Below are 20,076 nucleotides of genomic sequence, written 5' to 3' on the forward strand. Positions count from 1 at the left end.
ATCAAAGAGTCATGTCCACCCCTGCAATCAATGTTTGATTTACATCTGAATAAGAAGCAGGCAGAGCAAATACTGGAGAGTTTCACAATCACAGGTATTTCCAAACTTTAGCTCCGTTCTACAAAAACTCCTTCTGTTAAAACTAACGAGATAGAAGCAAAAACAGTGCCTGAATTTTGAAGGTATGGCTGAATAGAAACTTAACAAGCTATTACAGAGCTTAAGATCACTCAAAACAGCATTGTTTTACTAATAATCTATAAGAATTAATAATTGGAATAAGTGGTTTGTTTGGACTTAACAATTTGGTGGAAGATAAGCTTAATTGAATACTTGAAATGGCCTCAAAACAAGTTAGAACAACAACTACTTCAAAGAGCGCTGGCAGCTATCCAGCCCCGACAAATAAATTACAGTCATTACTACCTCCCCCTGCTGCTGAGGCTTTAACTCTTGATGCGCTGCAAGGAACCTTAAAAGATGCTTTAAAAGAACAGGCTGCTGTTTTAGAACTTAAGATAGAGGAAAAGGTTACATCTGCCTTTAAGGAGGTTTTGGAGGAAATATCGGGGATCAAGGAGCTAATCCAGATTCATAACCAGCAAATAAGAGAAGACATAGTGGAAGCTTTTAAAGGTTTGGCTAGCTATGTATCATCATTGGACGATAGAGTGGAAGAAATTAACCAGTCCAATGTCAATTTAGAAAGTAAAGTTGAAGAGGTTCAAAATAAGACTGATAAGACAGAAGCAGATATTACAATGATACAATATAGAGCAATGGAATTTGCTTTGAGAATAAGAGGCCTTAAAGAGAACAATCAAGAAAATCTGAAGGTGATTCTTGCAGAAGCCTTTGACCAATTAGTTAGTCAACCGAGAGCTGAGTATGACTGGCAAATGGACAAAATATACTGTGTTAATTCATGGATTGCCAGACAGAAACAATTACCAAGAGATAATTGTAGTCTATTTTGCTACTAGGAATACAAGGAACTTGATATTACAAGAGTCCTATAAAACCAAGTTGCAAATTGCAGGCCTGGAGGAGATAGTTTTGAAGGAAATTCCACCAAGAATGTTGAAATCTAGGAAGGACTATGCATTCTTAGTGGATGAACTTAAAAACCACCAGATACAATATAGATGGGAAGTCCCAGCTGGATTAGTGGTGAATTACCTGGGACAAAGACACCGTCTCAATTCAGTTTGGAAGGCCAGAGATTTTTACAACAACGTATTAAAGGCTGGTTACCCTTCATCTCCAGGATTCAGAGAAAGGGAGCAAGCAGGAGAGGCCAGACAGCAAGATACCCAAGGATCATTGGATGTGGCCCAAGCTATTAATCTTCTTGTGGAGTCAGAAGGAATTATGGAGCAAAGATAAACCTGAGCAGCTATCAAACGCAAGGAACAACAATTAAAGATGCAACAAGCCCAGACAACAGCTCAAGAAACCATAAACATTAACACAGAAGCCGTGGGAGGAGCCAGACCGAAAATCAAATTACAGGATTTCCAGGTGGCTCTTAAAAAGCTTCAGGGAGCTGAAGATAACAATTAAATTTTTAACCTGGAAAGTCAATGGCTTAAACTCACCACAAAAAAGGAAAAAAATATGCCACTATTTGAAACAATTTAAAAACGACATAATTTGTCTGCAAGAAACACATATTAGAACAAATGATCAAAAAAATTTGATGAATGCAAGACTGGGACAACACTTTGTAGCTTCTGCCCCGGAAAAGAAAAATGGTATAGTTATATACTTAAGAAAGGATATAAAGGCTGAATTAATTTAAGCAGACTCTCAAGGAAGATATATTGCAATTGAACTACTATTAGAAGGAAAAAAGATACTCTTAATAGGAGTATACGGCCCCAATCAACAACAAGAAAATTTTTATAAGTTGCTCCATACCAAGTTAATACAATGGGATTACAGATCGTGTATATTATTGGGTGACTGGAATGGATTATTGGATACCAAGAAAGACAAGAAGGGACCATTGCAAAATATTCAAGTACGTGTAAGATTACCTAAGTCTTTCTTTGATATGATGGACAATATTGAGCTAAGAGACATCTGGCAGGAAAGGAATGCCAAAGAACAGGACTTTACAATTTTTCTGATAGGCATCAATCCTTTTCTAGGATTGATTTTATATTAATCACAAATGATTTTCTTTTTAAGGTAAAGAAGACGAACATATGCTCGAGAGCTTTAACAGATTATAATCCGGTTTGGATGGAACTGGAATATGGGAAGGAACCTAGAATTTCTGGTCTTGGAGGCTAAATGAAAATTTATTTAGATATGAGAAAAATGTCAATGAATGTAAAAAATTGTTGAAAGAATATTTTGCTTTTAATATGAATAAGGGAACATCTATGGAAATGGTTTGGGATGCAAGTAAAGCGTATATGAGAGGAGTATTAATAAATTTAAATAATCTATATAGGCATAGACAGGGGGAAAAAGAAAGGAATTAGAGGAAGAGATAAAGAAGAAGGAGCAGGAGCTAATATCTAACCCAGGTGATAAGAAGATAAAAGAGGCAATCACTTTACTACGAGCGCAATTTAATATGTTGATGTCAGATCAGGTGGCTACTAACTTGTTATATGCTAAACATAATACCTTTTGCAATGCAAATAAACCAGGCAGATGGTTAGCATATATGACGAGGAAAAAACAAAAATTTCGTACCATAGAAAAAATAGATTATAAAGATAAAGAAGTTTATCAACAGGATATGATTAAAAAGGCTTTTTAAGAATTTTATACAAGATTGTACACTGGTGATAAAATACAAGATTTAGACATAGATAGGTACTTGGAGAAAGAGAAAATACCTATAGTTAAGGATGAGCAAAGGGAGAGATTGAACCAACCAATAACCTCAGAGGAAATCCTCCTGGTAATTAAACAGTTAAAAGTTGGGAAGGTGCCTGGTACAGATGGACTGACAGCTGTTTATTATAAAAATTTACAATTAGAAATGGTAGAACCTCTTAAGGAATTATTTAACAGAAGTCAATTGGAAGGAAGGGTACCTCCATCTTGGAGAACAGCCTTTATCTCCCTAATTCTGAAAGACGATCAAGATCTTAGCCAGCCAAAAAATTACAAGCCTATATCACTACTCAATGCAATTATAAAATCTTTGCTAAAATATTAGCAAATAGGTTGATAGTTATACAACAAGTGATCCACAATGATCAATCTGGTTTTATACAAGGAGACAAATGAAAAGTAATGTAAGACAAATTTTAATATATTGGAGTATCTGGAAAAGAACAATCAAGTCCCCGCAGCGCTCATATTTTTGGACGCGGAGAAAGTATTTGATCGAGTGAATTGGCAATTTTTAATGAAAATAATACAAAAGATGCAAATTGGAGACCATTTCACACAATCTATCCAGGCAATATACCAGGAACAAACAGCACAAATTATAGTTAATGGTAGTTTAACAGAACCCTTTAAAATTGAAAAAGGAACAAGACAGGGTTGTCCCCTATCTCCATTATTGTTTATCTTAACCCTGGAGTTATTGTTGAATAAAATACGGGATCAGATGATTTACAGGGAATTAAGATTAGGCATTATGAATATAGATTACAAGCATTTGCGGACGATTTGGTTGTAAATCTAACCCAACCAGGAAAATCAACTATGGCTTTAATGAACATGATTAATCAATATGGTTAAGTATCTGGGTGTAAAATAAATCTAAAACAAAGATGATAGTTAAAAATATGAACACAAATCAAAGAGAAGAATTAGAAAGAATAACAGGATGTGAGATAGTAAAAAAGGTTAAATATTTAGGAGTTTATATTACAATTTCAAATGGAAAATTATATAAGTATAATTACGAATCATTATGGCATAGAAAACAGGTAGAGATGAAGAAATGGGAAAAACTACAACTGTCTTTGTTGGGAAGGATAGCAGCAGTAAAAATGAATGTTTTGCCTAAGTTTTTATTTCTTTTTCAAATGATGTCAATACTCAAAAAAGATTCAAATTTGGAAGAATGGCAGAAGGGTATTAATAAATTTGTCTGGGCAGGGAAGAAACCGAGAATAAAACTTAAAATAATGCAAGATGCACATGAAAGAGGAGGTTTGAGAATGCCAAACTTAAAATTATATTATGAAGCAGTAGCTTTATCAATAATTAGTGACTGGATCAATTCAACAGAGGATAGAATACTGAACATTGAAGGGTATGATTTGGTATATGGTTGGCATGCTTATTTAATATATGATAAGAAGGTGGATAAGATTTTTAAAAGTCATATTTTAAGGAATGCTCTATTGCGTATCTGGAAAAAATATCAATATAAATTAAATGATAAGATACCTATGTAGGCAATTCCCAGACACGCAATAGAGAATGTAAGCATAGAACAAAAACAGGATGTAACCACATACAGACAGCTTCTTACCATAGAAAGAGGTGTATTACAGCTAAAACCTTTGAATGTACTAAAAGAGGAAATGGTAATCCAAACCTGGTTTCAGTATGGACAGCTACAGGCCAGATGGAAAAAAGACCAGAAAATTGGTATTACGCAAAATGAGCACAATCTAGTAAAATAAATTAGGGACCAAAGTCAAATGCATATAAAAAGGTTGTATAATATATTGATAGAAATAGATTCTGAAACAGAACTAGTTAAAGACTGTATGATAAAGTGGGCACAAAATAATGATGGAAACATGCAAAAAGATATGGGTAAGAAATGTAAAATTTACTCAAGCCCAAAATCTGAGAGAGAGTTTCTACAAGATGTTTTACAGATGGCATTTAGATCCTAAAAAATTAGCATGTATGTATCCGAACTTACAACCTAAATGCTGGAGATGTGATTGTGCTGATGCTATGTATTACCATATATGGTGGACTTGTAAAAAGGTCAAAGCATTTTGGATAAAAATATGGTGGATTATGCAAAATATTCTTAAAAAGAGGATAAAGTTTACTCCTCAGTTATTCTTGCTAGGTATAATTACTGACTGTACAGTTATAGAGACTAATTTGATTTTGAACTTAACGGCAGCAAGACTGCTGGTGGCGCAGTACTGGAAGAAGGAAGAATTGCCTACTATTCAAGAATGGATGTTAAAAGTAACAAATTTAGCAGAGATGGCTAAAATATCAGCATATCTCAAGGATCATTCAGATGAGAAATACAAGCTGGAATGGAGAAGATGGATTGACTACATTCAAAATAAATATGGGACTAAGAAACTCCAGATAGCTTATGAATAAACGAGCAAGGAATGTTACAACTTGTTTAAAGTTAGCTTTACAAAAGGGGAGTTAAAGTACAAGGGAGGGATGATGCTAAAGTCTGTTAGTTTATTTTAGAATATGGTTGTTAAATGTTTATACTCTGTATTTGCTCTGGGAGATTGTGGGGGGGAGGGGGGAGGGGATGTGGGGTCGGGGGGGGGAGGGAAGGTATTTATTTGTAAAACTCTTTAAAACTTTCAATAAAAAAGTTCTTTATTAGCCTGTATTAGTCTCTGATTAATTCTCCACTTCCTGTTCATGCCCTTTTTAATATTAACCAGTTCTCCCCTACTCACAAATTTTCCCCTCCCTTTCAATCCTCAACTAATTTCACTATCTTTTAACTTTAATTTTAACTCTAAATTCCACACAGATTGCATCTGGAATGTCCAAGTAGTCTTTTCAATATCCCTCTTAATTCACTTATTTTCTTATAGGAAATGATATTTGTAATCCACAAGGACCACAAGATTCTCAATAGTTGCACATCACCTCTATTCAGCAGTTCAAAAAATTCCACTTAGCTTCAAGTTAAATCCAAATTTCACTCTGTCCAAAGTGTTTGTAATCCACAGAGTCAAATGATCTCAAAGACAATTTTCTATGTCTTCCCCATCTGTTTTTAAGTATCCAAGCGTAAGCAGTTTGTTAAGGTGGCAGGCTGAACCAAAGTGGTCCTCAAGCCTGAACCAAACTAGGATTTCATGATATTAAGCTTTAACTGTTCATATAGAAGTTGCAAGGTTTGCTTATGCGATTAAGACACGGGTTGGAAGGAAGTCTGCACATGAAATATGCTGAAATGAAGTAACTATTTCAGCCCATTTGCTGGCTTGGCTGTAAATCTGTTTAGTAGACACATTGTCAGTTCCTCAAAATATGACCTACACTTCTCTGTATACTTCCTGTAACTTCCTGTAACTCAAGGGCAAACTTGAGGGGTGTTTCCAAAACTAACAGATGGCTTTAGCTGAAAGTGATAAACTATATAAGGAAGTTCCTGAATTTCATTCAATGTTCAGGCCATTTATTCTTTGCTATGAACCTGCGCAAATAAAATATTCCTTCCCTGAAGAGCTGGCTTGCGTATCCCGTCTTTTCTGCAACAGTTTCTGGCAACTACTCTGCCGGGACACTGAGCGAGGCAATGTTTCACTGAGGGCAGCCTGACCCCTTGGACCCTGCAGGGGACCACCTCCGAACATTCTCCAGGTGCCACGGGGGATTGAGCCTCCGGGAGATGGCTGTGGTACCTCGTTGGGGCCAACAGTGCTGAGGGCTAGTCCAAGATCCCTTAAGGGAAGGAAAGGAGGTCTGAACTGTATCCTGGCCAGGAAGGGGCTTTGTGAAGACGTCTCAGGTGAGTATATGTAACTGGTGTTGTACCTATCTCATCGGAAGATAGAAGAGGGGGCCTGATCACCTCCCTGGACTCGGGACGGCGTTCCTAATGAAGTCCGTATAGGTTGTGTGGGTGGTTAAACCAGTGCAGTTCCTGCAGGTGGCCATTGAGTTCCAGCTTCTGGGGCCTCAGGTCACTGATAATGTGTTAGGATGGGTGGCAATGGCAGTGTGCCCCGCACGCTGTTGGAATGTATGTTGAAAGGTTCTGAGGATTATTTTAATCATACTGAATATAGGGCGCCATATCCTAAGGTAACTAGGGAGAGACTACAATATCTATGTCAGCAATGGTCCCACATGGGTGTTAGTTGGTCCTTGATAGCTGCTAATGAGGAGAAATACCCAAACCAGGTTCAGTACATAGATCAGTGGGGAGATGCGGTGGCAGAACAGTCTGATGAGTCCAGAATGCAGCCGCGCGAGTGATAGTGGGCGCACCGCGGTTCGCCCACGTCACACCTGTCCTCCGCGAGCTGCACTGGCTACCTGTCGGTCTCCGGGTGCGCTTCAGGGTACTGATGACCACCTTTAAAGCACTCCATGGTAGTGGATCTGGATACTTGAGAGACCGCCTTCTGCCGATTACCTCCCTTCGACCAATTAGATCGCACAGACTGGGCCTCCTCCGAATCCCATCCGCCAGTCAATGTCGACTGGCAACTACACGGAGGAGGGCCTTTTCTGTTGCAGCTCCGACCCTGTGGAACGATCTCCCCGTCGAGATCCGTACCCTCACCACCATCCAGACCTTCCGCGCAGCCCTCAAGATCTGGCTCTCCCAGCAGGCCTGGGGATAGGTTCCCAATTTACCCGCCCGAGTGTTGATTGCTGAACGAAAGTTGTGTTTTATTATTTTTCCTTTGTTCACATTTTGTTTTGTCTTTTGATACTGCACCCCCCTCCCTTGTGATTGTAAGCCGCCCTGAGTCCCCTCAGGGAAAAGGGCGGCCTATAAATCTTAATAAAATGCTTAAAAAATGCTTAAATGATGAATTGTTGCAATGTCAAGCTGAAATGGTGTGCCTCTGTGTGGCCAGACCAAAAGGAAAGAGCTTGAAGGCAGCGTCTGAAAGAATTAAGGAAGTGAAGGTGCCTGAGATCAGGGAATGTAAAGGGCAGAAAAAGGTTTTAATGCAAGCCGAGGAAGAACTCCTGAGGCCTCCTTCATATGTGCCCGTGCTCCCATTAGTGCCGGGCGTTAATGCGCCCATGCCTGCGGGGGGGGGGGGGGAGTGGCTGCTGCAGTTGTGGAAGGAGGAAGGGAGGAAGGCATAGCTGGTGAATATGGTAAGCCAGAACAGGATGTGTGACATAAGGAGAAAAAGCCCATAAAGAAACAACTATTTGTCTGGGTAGGGAGGCTGAGAGTGATGAGGATGAGGGGGCTCTTGGAGGTGATATACTGGTTGGAGTAGTGACTAGGGTGGCTGCGGCCAGAGCAGAAGCGGCGGCAGCTGCGCAGCAGGACTTTCTTGGTCTTTTGAGCCAGATGGCTACACAGGTTGTAAATATGCAGGGTGCCAAAGTATAGACTTTGCTTCCAATATGTCCCCTGTTTACTTAACTGGGAACAGCATTATGGACCCCTCTCTCATCGAAGCCGACTGAGATGGTTGCTTTGTTTCAAACCATAATGCAGACACATATTCCTAATTGGCAGGACATACAGCAGTTGTTGAATACCTTGTTGACACCAGAGGAAAGGGAAAAGTGGAAGGCAGCTGTAAGGGAGTGTATGAGAGCCAGATTTCTGAATGCGTAAGATTTAGGACCAGAGTTGGTAGCTAGGGCTCCAGAATGGGATCTGGGGTGGTGTCCTAGGAACCAGGATCAAATGACAGCATTGAAGGAATATCAGAATTTAACAGTGGAAGCTCTTAGAAGAGCAGAGAAACCCGCAGTGAATTTGTCGAAGCCGTCTTTAGTAACACAGGAAGCAGATAAAAGCCCAGAGAGTTTCCTCCAACGGTTGATTGAAGCTTATGAACTGTACACGCAAGTTGACCCAAGGGCTCCAGAGCATGTGAGGATGTTGAATGAAAGATTTATTGCGCAATCAGCAGAAGACATACGGAAAACATTGCAGAAACTAGAGAGCGTTTTAGGGAAAAATACTGTTGAATTGTTGGAAGTAGCTAAGAAAGTGTTCATTAATAGGGACAAGGTAGAGAAAAAGGGGAAAGGATGTTTGTATGCATAAAAAGACCGAGTTATTGGCTGTGGCATTGCATGGGGCCAAACCAGTGTGCTCACTGAGGATCGGAGGGGCACTGGCAAAGGGAGTGTTCAGATAAACTGGCAAGAGGTAGGGGTGTATGTGTTTTTCTGTCGTTGTATGCACATGGAGCGGTCTATAAAGAGAGGGGATTTCGAGGTTCTGCAGGCAAATATATATAACATGGGTTTTTGATTTAGAAATTGATAGAGGCAGTTCAGAAGCCTGCTAGGATAGCTGTGATGCGTTGTCATGGGCATCAGCGTGGTAGTGATGGGGTTGCACTTGGAAATCGGGCTGCGGATGTGGAAGCCCGTGTAGCAGCCTTAAGGATAGAACCATTGCCAGAACTTTACATCAATGTAGCAATGGATTTGGGAGTAATACCAGAAAGCATTAAACCATTATACTTATAGTCCAAATGTAACAAAGCAGCAAATGATTTGAGAGCAGTAGTGAAGGGGTGGTGGTATATTCTTCCGGATGGAAGAGTATATGTACTGTCCTCTGTGGCCTGGCAATTGGTACGGTTATCCCATAATGCCACTCTTATGGGAAAGACAGCATTGGAATTTGCAATACTGGAGGGATATTATGTGGATGGGTTGGCAGGTATTGCAAGGAAGGTTACAACACAGTGTGGAACATGTGCAAAGGTTAACCCTAGTCAGGACGATGCTTTGCCACTTGCTTTGTATGCAATTCGGAGTGCACCAAGAAAGCAGCATAAACTCTCACCATATGAGCTGATGTTTGGTTGCCCTCCCACTTTGCTTAGAAGAAACATAGCAGGCTGGCCAGATTTAGGCCATAAAGGGGGAGGGGGCGGGTTGGGCCATGGAAATGGTGCAAGAGTTGAATAAGTGAATTGACAAGCCCAAAACGTATGGTCCTGAACAACCCCCACCTAGATTAGTGACCAAGTGTCATAATTTTAAACCAGGAGACAGAGTGTGGGTAAAGCACTGGAAAAAACAAAAACAGTTAGAGGGGAGATGGAAGGGTCCTTATGTTGTAATCATGTCATCTCCACTTGTCATCAAGATTGCTGAATCCAAGACTTGGATTCATTGGACCCGCGTTAAGAAAGCTGCTGAGGAGCAACGGGCTATGTGACCAAGTGAACATCCAATGAAATTAAGGTTCACTTGAAAATGACTTTGGACTATATTCTTTTCTGCCTTGCTGTAGTGGTAGTGATAGTTGCTTGCATAGTGTGTATTGATTTCTATCTGGACAAAGTGTAATTCCCCCTCCTGCTGGGCACCAGTCCGGACCTCAAGGCCACTCTGTAGAGACCTTACCGGCAATAGGTCTCCCTCACACAGTGATGAAGAAAACCCCTGCTAAGCCACACCCAGGAAGCTGGCTTTCTACGCACGGGAGAATACAGGATGAAGAGGATCCTTTTGCTTATTGCATATATTATAGAAGTGAGTAGCAATGATGTGTGTATTCGCAATTTAGGATAGTGGAGCCCCCTTGGTGAAAAGCCCCGCATCATCCAATCTTATGCAGTGGGCTTTGTAGAGTGTGAGGATGGGTGTTTTGCCCCATCCTTGTCAATTTCCTCAAGTCTATGATAGGATTGTCAAGGACACTTGTCATACAAGACGTTACACAAATCATCAAACATGTCAATATGTAGGATACATACTTAGAAAAGCCATGTTCCATTACAATGCACAAAAGGGGGGTAATGTAAGGTGACCAGACGTCCCGATTTCAGCGGGACAATCACAGTTTATAACAATTTGTCCCGTGTCCCGGGCCGTTTTTAAAAAGTCCCGATTTTCTGGTTTCATGTTGAAAGCCCAGTGGATTTGCTTAAGAAATCCTAACCGGGGCAAGACAAAAGACACTCTGTCTAAGCTCTCTATCTATCTCAGTACTTTCATTGAAGATATTAAAACTTTAAAGCAAGAAAAAGGACCCCCCTGCGCCCCCTTTTACCTCATTTTATAAGAAAAAAAGACCAAGTACCATAGAGCTGCAGGAAACACTTGGCTAGAGAGGTCGCAAGTGTTACTTCCTGGATTTTCTGGAGAGGAGGGGCACGGAGGTTGGAGGTCTGCTCATGTACAAAAAATTGTGGCAAAGTTTATTTGAAAAATATTTCCCTGACTAATTTCACCATTTCAATTTGCTCAGTTCTTTGTATTAACATCTACATCATTCTGGGTTGACTTGGAATGCAAGCCTGCTGGTAAATGAGCTGGGTTTTTTTCTTTTATTTTTTTTAATGTATTTTAAAATAATATTTTATTTATTGTGCATAGGATTTTTTAAAATTCTGTGTGGATTCTTTTTTTTAAATTGTCTTAGACTATTTAAAAAAAAGATTCTATCCAAAATAAATTGAAGTGAAACCATGTTTAAAAATTCTATGCACAATACTTTGAAATATATTGTGCATAGAAAGAATAGTTTGAAATGTTTTACTTTACCAGCTGCAGTTATTCACTTAAGAACTGTGGCAAGAAAGGTGGTATAATGGGCTTAGTGACCAAAGTTACAATGGCATTGAAAAAAGTGACTGATGACCATTTTTCACACTTAGCGACCATTTTCACACTTAGCAACCATTTTCACACTTAGCGACCATTTTCACACTTAGCGACCATTGCAGCATCCTCATGGCCACGTGATCAAATTTTTGATGTTTGGCAACAGTTACAATTTATATTTGAAAGTTGTAGTTATGTTGAAATAAAAAAAAATATTACAATACTATTTTTGCGTTGTATGAAAAATTTTGTTGCTCCGTATAAAATTTTTAATCACCCCCCCCCCCCCGGTCAAAGGTGTCCCTCTTTACCAATCTGAAAATCTGGTCACCTTAGGGTAATGTCAAGGTAATACCAGGGATAACACTGGAATGTGGGCCTCCTTTGTTTTGGGGATGGGTATCAGTCACTGATATACAACAATTAAGGCCAGGCTGGGAAGGGACATGCATCATCCACTCCAACCCAGAAGGCACTGTAAAGGGGAGGACTACCAAAAGTGGTAGGTATCAAACTACTAGAGGAATACCAAAGCAAGCTTCACATGCTATTCCACACTTTAGGATCACTTGAAGCATAGCTGTTGACCCTAGAAAACTTACATCTGCTTCAAATAATACTGTGCCCCTTGTATTACTAAAGCTAGAATAGGTGTACAAATCATAAACACTCTGGTTTATCACACCCAAATGCCCAAAGACAGCAAATGCTTACATATTGACTGTATACATAATAAGACCATGTATAATTTGTGTGTGATTGGAGGGAAATCAACTTGTTACAACACCTGTATGTCTTAATGTGACCTTGTGGACTGGCCTACAGCAGTCTGGAATACACCACAACCCAGAAGGAGAAGGTAAATTGTATTTTCTACATCACACGTTGCAGCTACAACAGGGTAAACAGCCACTCACTCTGACCTTCGATGCCTGCACAGCCACAAGCAAAGGGAAGAGTAGGCCATGTGGGGATAGGAAATGGATTGAAGCATATAAGGCTAATCATAAATACTTGTGTGAAACCACCCTCTCATGGGCCCACGGTAACCCAAATGAGTGGAAGCCTGGTGTAGGATCCACTGGCTGTTCAGGAAGGGATTGCGTTTGTGATTATACAGGGGGAGGATATAAGGGGTGTCCATAGATAACATCATTCCAGAAGGGGAGTGGTAACATTATACACCTTGAAGTTGCCCGATCTCTCCCCTCTATCATAACCTATGGTTTTGGTATAGATGGACAGGGGTCAGACCCAATCACTTATATCACTATCAAAGTGGAGAGAGTAATTGATGGGGAGGTGAAATCACTAGGATGGTCAGTATATGACTCTCTATTCCTTGACATGGCTGAAGGGATAGCCAAAACACTAATGGTGAAAAACTATTTTGTTTGTGGGGGAACTAATATGGGAGAACAATGGCCTTGGGAAGCCTTGGAAGCAGAACCCATAGTCTATAATAACCTCTCCCAAGTAGGCAATATAACAATTAGGAATCAGTAGACGATGAATGGATGGCTCCTTAAAACATGTATTGGATTTGTGGTAAAGTAGCATATGAAATTCTACCTAAAAACTTGTCTGGATCATGTGTGTTGGGATCGAACTTCCCATGTATTGATGAGTCACAAAGGGGGGACTAAGGTGGCAGGCTGAACCAAAATAGGCCTCAAGCCTGAACCAAACTAGGATTTCATGATATTTTTAACTGTTCATATAGAATTTGCAAGGTTTGCTTATGCGGTTAAGACACGGGTTGGAAGGAAGTCTGCACATGAAATATACTGAAGCGAAGTAACTATTTCAGCCCATTTGCTGGCTTGGCTGTAAATCTGTTTAGTAGACACATTGTCAGTTCCTCAAAATACGAGCTACGCTGCTCCGTTAGCTGACCCATGTATACTTCCTGTAACTTCCTGTAACTCAAGGGCAAACTTGAGGGGTGTTTCCAAAACTAACAGATGGCTTTAGCTGAAAGTGATAAACTATATAAGGAAGTTCCTGAATTTCATTCAATGTTCAGGCCATTTATTTTTTGCTATGAACCTGCACAAATAAACTTATTCCTTCCCTGAAGAGCTGGCTTGCGTGTCCTGTCTTTTCTGCAACATTGTAAACCAATTAAGTTTATCAGCTCAGTTCAATTCCAAGGAATCCAAGTCTTTTGTATTGCTGTTCAGACTGTTCAATTGTTCAAGGTCTTCTCAGACATGTTATTTTACCGGTTCAGACTGGTTCGCCTGAACTGGTAGTGGAAATTGTGGGTGGCCCTGCCCACCTGACCTGGCGGTACGGCATCCCATTTAGGCCCTTTTTTTTTAGCAAAAAGCGCATGCACGGAAGGCTTAGGACATGCATGCAAGTGGCACGTGTGAGTGAAGTAAGCATGTGCCTGCGAACCGGTAGGAAGGTAAGTAAATACTACCACTGATCTCCCTTTGCTTGACAAGTTCCACCAGCAGGTGGCATCCTTACTCTATTTCTCCACTTTCATCCGAAACCACTTCAAAACTTTCACTTCTGCAAAATTCGTTTTCTAGGATTACAATGTATACTATATATCAAAATGTATCTTAAGTACCCATAAAGCTGGCCAAATATCCACAAGCAAATCATCTGGAACTCCAACCCATTAAAAAGCTATTTTTACCAAGCACTTTCTTCTCCTTCGCTGGGGTCTGTCAGCAGCTTGTGTATTTAGTCGCGTGAATAAAGGCCTCCTCCTGTCTTTTAGATTCTCATTTTCAGAAAGAAGTTGATTTTGGGGGTAAATTCCACAACAGGAGTTGGAAATTAAAAATAGCTCACCCTGATCACATGCTGTTTTCCGCTCATCTCCTTTATTGCTCTTTCATCGGAGCTGTCACAGCCTTGGTCCTTCCAGCTGAATGGCTGTCTTTTCCCCATTCTGGAATCAAACAGTGAGTTTTTAGGCTCCCTGTGATTGATGAAACTTCCCCCTCTGCCTCCACCACCTCTGCAAGGCGGCTTGGGCCCAATTGAGTCCAATTGGATGTCCTGTCAGGTAGAATATAGCAGCTTAACACAGAGTCCAGTGAAAGCTTGCCATTCTTCGTGTGATGTCAGCTCCTCCCCCCTGCAGTTGCATTCTATTAAAGGTAGTCCTTGACTTACAACCATTTATTTAATGACTGTTCAAAGTTACAGCAAAGGAAAAAGTGACTTATGGCCATTTTTCACACTTACAAACATTGCAGCATACCCAACAGTGGTAGGATTCAATTTTTTTTTACTTCCAGTTCTGTGGGAGTGGCTTGGTGTGCTTGGCTTGGTGGGAGTGGCAGGGGAGAATTACTGCAAAATCCCCATTCCCTCCCGATCAACTGGGGCTCGGGAGGCAGAGAACAGACGGGGCGGGGCCAGTCAGAGGTGGTATTTACTGGCTCTCCAAACTACTCAAAATTTTTGCTACCGGTTCTCCGGAACTGGTCAGAACCTGCTGAATACCACCTCTGGTACCCATGACCATGTGATCAAAATCTGAATGCTTGGTAACTGCTTCACATTTATGTCCTGGGGTCATGTGATTATTTTTGCAACATTCTGACATTCAGTCAGTGGGGAAGCTATATTTACTTAGCAACCATGTTGCTAACTTAACAATTGTAGTGATTCATTTTAATAACTGTGGCAAGAAAGGTCATAAATTGGGGCAAAATTCATGCAACAGCTGTCTTGCTTAGCAATGGAGATTTAGGACTCAATCGTGGTAGTAAGTCAAATATATATCTCTGACCACTTTTGATTTAAGCCTTGCTGGGACTTCCTTACATGCAGTTTGGGGATTTCATAGAAGCATGGGTTGTATACAAGGTGGCAGACCTCTAAAGCACTGTTTCTCAACGTCAGCCACATGAAGATGTGTGGATTTCAACTCCCAGCATTCCCCAGCCAACTGCTCACAAGCGGAATTCTGCGGGTTGAACACCATATATTTTCAAGTGGCTGAGGTTAAGAAACAGTGCTTTAGAGACACACCTTTCAATTTTATTAGAACTTATTTGAACCTAAATCTCTGTACTTGTAGGGGTTGCACAGTGGTTGAAATGCAGTATTGCAGGCTAACTCTGCCCACAGTAAGGAGTTCGATCCTGACTGGCTCAGGTTGACTCAGCCTTCAATCCTTCTGTGGTCGATAAAATGAGGAAGATTGTTGGGTGCAGTAGCTGTAAACTACTATGGAGCTATATATAGCAATAGCAGTTAGACTTGTATGCCACTTCAGAGTGCTTTACAGACCTGTCTAAGCAGTTTACAGAATCAGCATCTTGTCCCTAACATTCTGGGTTGGACGAATAGAAGGCTGAGTCAACCTTGAGCCAGTCAGGATCGAACACCTGGCAGTAGGCAGAGTTAGTCTGCAATACTGCATTCTAACCACTGTACCACCATGGCTCTTAATATAAGTTTAAGTGCTGTTGCTATTTCTATTGTAGAAATCTTCGAGCACTATTCCCAGAGGTGGAATTCAGCCAGTTCTGACAGGTTCTGGAGAACTGGTAGTGGAAATTTTGAATAATTCAGAGAACCAGCAAATTGGCTGGCCCCACCCCTGCTAACTCCCAGTCTCCCAGCTGATCTTCTTTTGTTGCCCTGAACAGGAGAACGGAGCTGGAAAGCAGGTTAGTCGGGTGGGGAGGGAATGGGGATTTTGCAGTATCCTTCCCCTGCCACGCCCACAAAGCCATACCATGTCCATACAGCCATGTCAGCTCCACAAACCATGCCCACAGAACCGATAGTAAAACATTTTGAATCCCACCACTGACTATTCGTCCAGGTAAAATAAATTGGCACCATTTTCTTTTCCAGCTGACTGATTAAGATGTCCAAAATATGTAGCAAAAAGGGATGGGCACAGTGCCAGGAGCAAATCTTATCTAATCCATAATGTTGAAGCTGCAGTTTGGAAGAGTCACTGTCAACACCTTTTAAAAATAATTTGTTACTCCTTGATGTAATAATCCATCACTAGGTTTCAGCAGGTGTTCCTTTGAAAACATGGAAAGGTAGGGAAGGATGAGGAACCCATTGTCTCATCAGCTTCTATTTTAATGTCAATCTGCCTATAAAGGAACAGAGAAAGGCACTGCCATGTAAATTAGCTTTTAATTTACACTTATCCCGAAATTGAGCAACTTGGCTCCCTCGGGTACTCACAGCTGAAAACAACCAATTTTCGGAAATGTTCCCCCCCCCCAAAAAAAATCTAAATGAAAGAGGAGCTGGGGATTGCAGTCACCCAATATCTTATATCATGTAGCAGCTGTTGGGGGGGGGGGAAACAAAACAAAACTGAGGTTAGCATAGATATTATATTGTTACAGAGGTGCCTCATCTCTTTCTTTCTCATCTCTGTCTTTTTTCTCTCCCTCCCTCTCTCTCCCATCTTTCTCTTTCTCCCTCTCCCTCCCCCTCTCTCTCATCTTTCCCATCTCTTTCTCACTCTATCTCCCCCTGTGTCTCTATTTTCCTCTCCCTCTCAATCTTTCTCTCTCTTTTCTTTATCTCTTTCTCACTCTCTCTTTCTCCATCTCTCCCTCCCCCTCTCTCTTATCTCTCTTTTTCTCTCTCTTCTCTTTGTATCCCTCTGTCCCTGTTTCCCTCTCTCCCTCTCATCTCTCTCCCTCTCTATCTCCCTCCCTCTTTCTCTCTTATCCCTCTCTCTCTCTCTCTCTCTCTTTCTCTCTCTCTCTCTTTTCTTTCTTTCTCAATCGGTACTGAACTTTTTATATGGGTTGCCACAAGAGTGGAGTTTGCTTATGGAGATGCTTTAATCTAACATTTAATCAGGCTTACAGTTGGACCCTGTCTTCCCACTTTCACTATTTCAAGGTAGGTATGCTTTACTACCCCATAAAATCAAATTTAATAAACATCCAATTAGCAGAACAGTCCTGAAGGAGGTTGGAAGAGTGATACACTACTATTATGCAGGTGGAATGGCCCATAGTAGCTAATGAATATTCAGCTGGGGAAGGAAAATACAGTCTTTGTGTATGTGTGTTTATGTGTGAGTGGGTGGTCTGTTTGTCTCAAGGGGCACTGATAATGTGTTGGCTAGTGAAATAGATTAGATAGATAGATAGATAGATAGATAGATAGATAGATAGATAGATAGATAGATAGATAGATAGATAGATATAGATATAGATATAGATATAGATATAGATAAAGAGATAGATAGATATGATAGATAGATAGATATAGATAAAGAGAGAGAGAGAGATATGATAGATAGATAGATAGATAGATAGATAGATAGATAGATAGATAGATAGATAGAACAAGATAGATAGAGAAAGATAAAGATAAAGATAGATAGATACACAGAGAGAGAGAGAAAGAGAGAGAGAGATATGATGATGCTGATGCTGATGATGAAGATAGATAGATAGATAGATAGATAGATAGATAGATAGATAGAAAGAAATGGTTAGTAATAGATAGATTATAGATCATTCAATTTTGGTGTAGTGGTTTAAGCATAAACCTGAATCTGATGAAACAGCAAAGATCCTGCACCAAACTCACAAACTCCCAGGCTAGAAGAAGGGAAGTGTGTGTGTGTGTGTGTGTGTGTGTGTGTGTGTGTGTGTGTGTGTATTTTCAGGCTGGTGCCTTCGGCCACAAGCACGAAGCCGAAGGCACCAGCCTGAAGATGGCAAGTGGGACCTTGTCAAAACGTCACCAAGATAATCTCAATCTTATACAGGAAAAGACCTGAATATGCCAAGACCTGCCTGCATACCTGTACCCATGAAAATTTACGAATATATATATATATATATATATATATATATATATATATATATGTATGTATGTATGTATGTATGTATGTATGTATGTATGTATGTATGTATGTATGTATGTATATATATATATACACACACACACACATACATACACACACACACATACATATACACACACACACACACACACACACACACACACACACACACACACACACACATATGTTTCAGATCAAAACACAACCTGAAGATGGCAAGTGAGACCTCGCTGAAACGTTGCCAAGACAATCTCAATCTTACACGGGAAAAGACCCCAATACAACAAGACCAGTATACATACACCTGTGAAAATCTATGAAAACAAATACACACACACACACACTCACACACATGCATACATATACAAAAATGGAAGAGAATTTTTTTTTAAACTATGATACTGGAAACTGGCATTTTGCAGCATGCCAAAACGCCTTTAATGTTCGAAAAATAAAAAAATGTAAAGGAGAAAGGGCACTGAAATGTGTCAAGGAAGAAATCTGCAGTGGATCAGAATTTATATTTATAGAATTTATGATAGATAGATGATAGATAGATAGATAGATAGATAGATAGATAGATAGATAGATAGATAGATAGATAGATAGATAGAAAGATGATAGATGATAGATGATAGATGATAGATGATAGATGATAGATGATAGATGATAGATGATAGATGATAGATGATAGATGATAGATGATAGATGATAGATAGATAGACAGACAGACAGACAGACAGATAGATGATAGATATAGAACTTTGACTCCAGTCCAAATTCCTCTCCTGCTAAGAGCTTTTTTGCCCCAGGAAGGAAGTGAAAAATAAAATTATACAATTCATAGAAAATCCCCCACTTTTTTTTAGCATTTTCTGCAGCTGAAGTTTTGTTCCATCTGCCTTGTGAATTTTAGCAGGTACCTGCTAGAACAAAACCTTTTCACTCTTGGTACTGGTAATGGAGTTGGAATCCATTTTCCAGAGAGACCTGCTTGGTCCAGACCCAACAGGTAGGTCCATGTACAGGTAGTCCTCAACCTATGATCACAGTTGAGCCCAACTGCTAAGCAAGACAGTTGTCAGGCGAGGTTTGCCCCATTTCACGACCTTTCTTACCACCGCTGTTAAATGAATCGCTGCAGTTGTTCAGTTAATAAGACAGTTACTAAGTGAGTCTGGCTTCCCCATTGACTTTGGTGGTTTGAAGGTTGCAAAAGGGGATCACTTGATTTCGGAACACCATAACTTCAAACGGTTACTAATCAAACTGTTGTAAGTCTAGGATTACATGTACAAAACTGCAGACACATTGCCAGTGCCTCTGGACATTCTTCCGACCTTCCTCGCCCTAATTAGTCCAAGCTGGCAATGATGACCTCATGGAGTGCAGACATAAGATGGCATCAAGATCCAGTTCGTGATGCTTCCTCTTTGAAGATGTTAGCAATGCAGACAATCTGGCAGGATTTACAAGTATAGCCAATGCTGCACCTGATGCCATCTGTCAAAACAGGCATAAACCTTCAGACTCACTCAAATGGGGGGCTTTCATAATAAAAAGTCTCATTTTTCCTACTAAGGACAGCCCCAATTGCTGTCACATAGTTATAATACATAATGTTTGGGATAGTGGGAAGCTCTTGCCATCTGGATGAAATGACCCAGACACCATCCAAGGGAGGCCAAATATTTTGTATTACTTGAAATCCACATATGTTGTTAGACTCTAAAATCAAAAGCAAGAGGAGCTAAGATGGTGAAGAGGCAGCAACCGTTATGAAAACAGTTCCTCTGAAAGACTCTTTTTAATCCATGTATTCTTAA

General features: G+C 40.3%; 1 pseudogene; it reads left to right on the forward strand.

Annotated features, from left to right (window-relative positions):
• Positions 1–338: 338 nt before the first annotated feature.
• LOC148043149 (uncharacterized) lies at positions 339–1,563 on the forward strand (annotated as a pseudogene).
• Positions 1,564–20,076: the final 18,513 nt, after the last annotated feature.

This window comes from Thamnophis sirtalis, unplaced genomic scaffold (genome assembly GCF_051295495.1).
Source record: "Thamnophis sirtalis isolate CommonGarterSnake01/CBP01778 unplaced genomic scaffold, rThaSir2_p1.2 scaffold_13, whole genome shotgun sequence".
Lineage (NCBI taxonomy): Eukaryota > Metazoa > Chordata > Lepidosauria > Squamata > Natricidae > Thamnophis > Thamnophis sirtalis.